This window comes from Anabrus simplex, chromosome 1, assembly GCF_040414725.1.
Source record: "Anabrus simplex isolate iqAnaSimp1 chromosome 1, ASM4041472v1, whole genome shotgun sequence".
NCBI lineage: Eukaryota > Metazoa > Arthropoda > Insecta > Orthoptera > Tettigoniidae > Anabrus > Anabrus simplex.
Genome location: NC_090265.1, coordinates 395,535,969 through 395,542,937, shown reverse-complemented (window position 1 = coordinate 395,542,937; position 6,969 = coordinate 395,535,969). Strand labels below are relative to the sequence as shown.

The 6,969-nt window shown below is 43.0% G+C and overlaps 1 protein-coding gene across 1 annotated transcript in view; it reads left to right on the top strand.

Moving 5' to 3' along the window:
• Positions 1-1,633: 1,633 nt before the first annotated feature.
• LOC136869182 (scavenger receptor class B member 1) overlaps positions 1,634-6,969 on the top strand; it is a 123,204-nt gene continuing 117,868 nt past the window's right edge. Inside the window, exon 1 of the mRNA XM_067144833.2 lies at positions 1,634-2,014. The gene's annotated coding sequence lies outside the window, so the exon portion shown is untranslated. The remainder of the gene's footprint in view (positions 2,015-6,969) is intronic.

Here is a 6,969-nt window from a genome sequence, read left to right as displayed (position 1 = left end):
AATCTCTCTTGGGCATCTATGGCTGAGTTAAATACATTTTGTCGGATAAATCCAAATATGTCACCAGAGATCTTTCACATGCCCACATCGTACAACGTGGAACATCTAAGGGACTTCTTCCCGCCCTTAACAAATCGGACCACCTCTACTAATAATAATAATCATAATAATGGCTAGAAGAAAATAAGACCGATCTCCACGAAATGAATATCACGGACGACATAATAGAAGATCGTGGAGCTTTTAGCATAATAGTAGCCAAGCACAAATTCGTGGAGAAATCTAAGAAGAAAGCTGGTGGGAAGTGGACCATTGAACGCAAGATGCAACACATTGCATGCAGGAAGAGATTTTTGGAAATGAAATGGCGTATGGCTTTTAGTGTCGGGAGTGTCCGAGGACAAGTTTGGTTCGCCAGATGCAGGTCGTTTGATTTGACTCCCGTAGGCAACTTGCGCTTCGTGATGAGGATGAAATGATGATGTTAATGATACATACACCCAGCCCCTGTGCCTGCGAAATTAACAAATTATGGTTAAAATTTCCGACCCTGCCGGGAATCGAACGCGGGACTCCTGTGACCAAACGGCCAGCACGCCAACCATAGACATGGTGCTGGACAATTGCTAGGAGGGAAGATTAGATTAAGGACGGAATGGAAATAGAAGGAGGACATTGAATATACGAATATGTAAAGAAAGGAGAAGGAAGGATAAGAGAAAGAAGAGGAAAGGAAGGAAGGATCATAAGAAAGGAAAAGAGGGGAAAAGAATAAGGTAAGAAAGCAAAAATCAAGTGATGCAAGAAAGAAGAATGAAATTTTTTTGTGGTGTACTGTCGCACCAACTCAGACAGGTGACAATAGGAAAGGAAAAGGTTAGGACCAGGCAGAAAGTGACCGTGGCCTTAAAGAAGTTTGAGAAGGGAGAAGAAGGGAAGAAGTAGACAAACATTTAAGAAAAACAATGAAGGAAGGAATGGGTGGAGGGGAAAGTAAGAATGAAAGAAAGGAAGAACGTAAACAAGAGGTGAAATAGGGGAAAGAAGAAATAATGGAAGGAAATATGAAAGGAAGGATTGGCCTAGCATTTGCCTGCTGTGAAAATAAGAAACCACGGAAACTCATCTTCAGGGCTGCCGACAGTAGGGTTCGAACCCACCACCGTCTCCCAAATCAGGCTGACAGGTACATGGTCTGAATTGCGCAGCCAACTTACTCAGCAATGGAAGAAGGAGAAGATAAATGGAGGAAAGGAAAGGAAGGATAGAAAGAAGTGAGTCTGAGGGAAGGCAGAATTAAATACATTTGAGAAGGGAGAAGAACATTTAAGAAAAACAATGAAGGAAGAAATGGGTGGAAGGGGAAAGTAAGAATGAAAGAAAGGAAGAACGTAAACAAGAGGTGAAATAGAGAGTAGAAGAAATAATGGAAGGAAATATGGAAGGAAGGATTGAACAGAGCAGTGGCCCCCAATGGCCGTTCGATTATGCACGTGACTGCATTGTTGTTGGTATCAGTTGTCACTCCCACCCCCCTCCAACGAGACGTACATCTTCCTAATTATGCTACATGACCACATCAGGACAGTGCCTGTCCTGCTCGCTGCAGAGTGCACACTCGAACAGTCTACTGATCGCTTACATTCCGTGCGGGTTCTCCTAGCTGAGCTCTTCAGCTTTTCGCGCGGAGCTAATAGATCCTCACAGAGACAGGACTGAACTGTAGAGTAAATTGTGTCATTTATATTGATGAATCCAGCCTAATTGCGGTATCCGGTAACAAGTTACTTTTACCTTCTGGAAGCCAGGCGTAATCGTTTCAGTGTAGTTTTGAGTAGTAATGTCGGTTGTGAAAATTTGAGCTGAAGTGTTTTATCATTAGCGGTTACTGACTGCAGGAACGAAGGTAAGGATTTTTACCCCTACCTTCCTGATGGTCCCAGGAAAACTGAACTTGCCATAAGGTGTACTAGAAAGAAGCTCCATCGGAAAAAACCGGTTCATCGAAAAACAGGTGAGTGACATTTTATTTTATTTTATTTTATTTTATTTTATTTTATTTTATTTTATTTTATTTTATTTTATTTTATTTTATTTTGACGGCCCCGTGGTGTAAGGGTAGCGTGCCTGCCTCTTACCCGGAGGCCCCGGGTTCGGCTCCTGGCCAGGTCAGGGATTTTTACCTGGACCTGAGGGCTGGTTCGAGGTCCACTCAGCCTACGTGATTAGAATTGAGGAGCTATCTGACTGTGAGATAGCGGCCCCGGTGTAGAAAGCCAAGAATAAAGGACGAGAGGATTCGTCGTGCTGACCACACGGCACCTCGTAATCTGCAGGCCTTCGGGCTGAGCAGCGGTCGCTTGGTAGACCAAGGGCTGTAGTGCCATGGGGTTTGGTTTGGTTTTTTTTATTTTATTTATTTCTTCTAATAACATATGTATGTATGTTTAGTCATCAGCCCGAAGGCTGGTTGGATCCTCAACAGCTCCGCCATCAGCTATCATAGATAGCCTAGGCATCACCAAAGAGGCGTACTAGGAAAATGAGGAGTGAGGTAGTTTCCCGTTGCTTTCCTCACTGAGCCAGAAGTTGCTATTACATATCAGTCTGCAAAGCCCACTGAAATGCAAGCACCAACCGACCCTATGAGCAATACTTTCACACCATTCATAGCAGGGACTGGCTGCATAAGGAATGGCATTACTAGCATCGCTCATATCTCAGTCACTTTCATATTTTCAAAGCCAAGGATAAGACAGAGACAGATCAATGAAAGTAACAAAATTGCTCTAGCCTATACCAGAAGACACAGTGCACTGTAAACACTACGTCCTGCCAGCAAAGACACCTAACAACATAACTGTACTAATTATTCTAGAATAGTGTGTGTGCGTCCAGTTCACTGTATGAATTGTCGGCGTATCGGCCTTCGATTCAGAAGTATCGGGTTCGATTCCCGACTGGGCTGGGAATTTTCACCGCGTTAGGTTAATTCCTCCAGCTCGGGGGCTGAAGGTCTGTGTTTGCCTTAATGCACATCTTCACTTGCATACAACACACCACACTATAAACCATCACAGAAACACGCAGTAGGGAATACATCCTTCTACTTAATGCTGGTGTCGGGTAAGGTATCCGGCCGTAAAACTGGGTTTAATCCACATGCAGTACCGACCTCAAGTATCTGAGAAAATTTTAGAGAATACTCAGTTCATCAGATAAAAATGAATGCTCAGAACAAACGTACTGTCAAGCCTACGAACTGGATCCTGAACGAGATTACTGGGATTTTCAAGACTGGATAAACACTGTCGTACGCTGCTCCCGTTTTTCTGTCCATTCTAATGAACATACTTACAGTTTTCGGTCTTGCGAGCGTTAAGATTTTTTCTTGTAGTGGTTTAATGTCGCAACTCAAGGATGGAAAGGAATTGGGCAAGTAGTGGTCGAAGTCTTAAGATACACTCTTAGGATTTTCTGGTGTTGAAGCGGGAAACCGTGGAAAATCATCATCTGCGTTGCCGATGGTGGTTCGAACTCACCATCTGCCGAATACAAGCTCCCAGCTACGCAACCTGAACCGCGCAACAACTCACTCGGTGCATTAAAATCAGTGTTCCCGTGAAGATGTAACCTGGTGACGGAAATGGGACGTCTAAAGGTTGTAGCGGAGTAAGATATCGAAAGTCGCCCCTTAATCAAATCGATTGTCATACACCATTAGAGAAACATTCGTGCCAATTTGTTCTGATTTTCAAGTTAGTTTGAGGATCAGGAGTGGGGTTTAATTCTAGAATCGAACCCAAGGCAAACTATGCTAACCCCTAAACCACGATGACAGTTTCTAGTCAGAGAGTTTTGATTTATAAAATTAATGACACATAATCGACTGTCGATTACTATATGAATATTATGTAAATGTACAGTCTAAAATGGACTGCCCGGCCCAGGTGGTAAAGGCGTACTCGATTCACCTGAAAGGATATGATTTCGATTCCCCGCCAGGAAGTCGAAAAATTTAAGAAACGAGATTTCCACATTCGGACTGCATATGGCCCTGAGGTTCACTCAGCCTACACCAAACTGATTGAGTACCAGGTTAATTCCTGGGGGCAAAGGCGGCCGACCGTAGCACTAACCACTCCACCCCGCCTCGGGCCTTCATGGCCTGTACGGAAATGACTGCTCACCTTCAGGCTAAGCAGCAGTCGCTTGGTAGGGCAGCCCTTCGGGGCTGTGGTGCCATGGGATTTGGTTTGGTACAGTATAAAATTGTCTAGATTTAGTTTTAAATTACAGTACAATTCATTTTTTCTGATAATACGCTCCACCACGGTTGGGTTTCTTTTGATAAATTCAAAATTTCCAATTGGTAAACTCTGCCATGGATTCAATAAAGTAAAATCTCGATATAGGTAAAGGTCACCAAGGACTTATCCAGGTACTACTGTCCAATTATGCGAGATACTCTGTGGTGAAATTCATTTTTCTGTCTGCCTACAGTTTAATACACAAAACGTACCAATAAACAACCACCTCCCATCATTGCTGTTTGCCCAAAGACGTTCAATTAAACAATCTCCTTCCACCGCTGACACCTCTTGCTGTCAACACTAGCGCCCACTATCAGCGGAAATAGAACGTGACAATACAAATGAAGAGAACATACTAGATCTACGGTGTCTACCCTGCTGCAGAAGGATCCTACGAAAACGAAATTAAGTAAAATTATAAATAATAATAATAATAATAATAATAATAATAATAATAATAATAATAATAATAAACGAGGTATTGACCGAACAGTTTTAAGTTAACCTTTACACCGGTCAAACATTTTAAACCATTTTTGGTGAGGTATTGTTCAAACTGCTTTAACTTAACGTGTAATTGATCAAGAATTTTTAATTACACCTACCAAATTTCGTTGACAGATCTCTGTGTGATGCTTCGAAATTCCATTGCCAGTTCTCAGGCTGAGAAGTAAGAAAGGAAATGCTTTTGGTGAGTTTAAGCCGAAATATAGACTAGTGGACTTGGTGGACTTTACTCTTTCGATACTTTACGTATGGGGTGTGGAAGTTTATACCATCTCCGTGAGGTAATTATATAACCGTGCCAGAATTTACCAACGCTCCTTAGTTTCAATAATTCTGACTTTTGGTTTTAGGAAAGGCCTAGGAGTTGGAAGGAAGCGGCCGTGGCCTTAATTAAGGTACAGCCCCAGCATTTGCCTGGTGTGAAAATGGGAAACCACGGAAAACCATTTTCAGGGCTGCCGACAGTGGGGTTCGAACCTACTATCTCCCGAATACTAGATACTGGCCGCACTTAAGCGACTGCAGCTATCGAGCTCGGTAATTTAATTTCAATGACATTTTCATGTTAATATTAATTGCATAATTAACTTTACTTTTAATGTTAAGTAGTTATAGGACAAAGCATATTCAGATCATGAAGGCGTGTAATTAAGCAGGCTTCATCATCTGAGCCCCATCACGTATGGCAAGATATATATATATATTGCAATTTAATTTACGTCGCACCTCCACAGATAGATCTTATGGAGCAGATGGGATAGGAAAGGGCCATGAGTGGGAAGGAAGTGGCCGTGGCCTTAATTAAGGTGTGAAAATGGGAAACCACGGAAAACCAACTTTAGGGCCGCTGACAGTGGGGTTGGAAAACACTATCTGCAGAATGCAAGCTCGCAGCTGCGCGACCCGAACCACACGGCCACTTGCTTGGTATAAATAAATAAATAAATAAATAAATAAATAAATAAATAAATAAATAAATAAATAAATAAATAAATAAATAAATAAATAAATAAATAAATAAATGTATTGGTATTACGTCTCAGTAACTACGTGTACGTTTTCCGGAGATGCCGAGATGTAAGTATTTTGACCCGCAAAATACTGCAAGTAAATCCACCGACACAAGGCTGGTGTACTTCAGCATCTTCAGACTGAGGCAGGATAGAACCCACCAACTTGAGCTCAGAAGGCCAACGAGTTACTCAACCCGGCCAGTTGAAATCAAGGTGAATCATATTTGGTGAGCTTTAACTGGGTCAGTAAACAATAGACCTAGTACGTTATTCCAGACAATTGTGGCATTATTTTACTATATGTGTCCGCCTCTGTGGTGTAGTGGTTAGCGTGATTAGCTGCCACCCCCGGAGGCCCGGGTTCGATTCTCGGCTCTGCCACGAAATTTGGAAAGTGGTATGAGGGCTGGAACGGGGTCCACTCAGCCTCGGGAGGTCAACTGAGTAGAGGTGGGTTCGATTTCCACCTCAGCCATCCTGGAAGTGGTTTTCCGTGGTTTCCCACTTCTCCTCCAGGCGAATGCCGGGATGGTACCTAACTTAAGGCCACGGCCGCTTCCTTCCCTCTTCCTTGCCTATCCCTTCCAATCTTCCCATCCCTCCACAAGGCCCCTGTTCAGCATAGCAGGTGAGGCCGCCTGGGCGAGGTACTGGTCATACTCACCAGTTGTATCCCCCACCAAGAGTCTGAAGCTCCAGGACACTGCCGTTGAGGCGGTAGAGGTGGGATCCCTCGCCCAGTCCGAGGGAACAACCGAACCTGGAGGGTAAACAGATGATGATGATGATGATGATGATGATTTTACTAAATGTACCAGAGAGCACAACTGTAGGCCTCTCGAGCTACATGTTCGAAGTGGGTGATTGCATAGTTTTTAAGTGGATTTCTTGAGGGTAAAATTCAAGTCGTTAATTTATGTGAAAACAATGCATTTCTCAGTCGATACTAAATTATTAGAGCGAAGTAGGAAATCAAAATAATGAGTGTCAGTCTCATGGGCAAACTTTCAATTTTTCAAACCAGGACATAATACTGATGAGGGCTCTTGTTCTGCAGGATCAAGTAAAAACATGCTGAAAAAATTCACTCCTTCATTGCTAATATCTATGCCCGCCTCCTTGGCTGAATGGCCAAC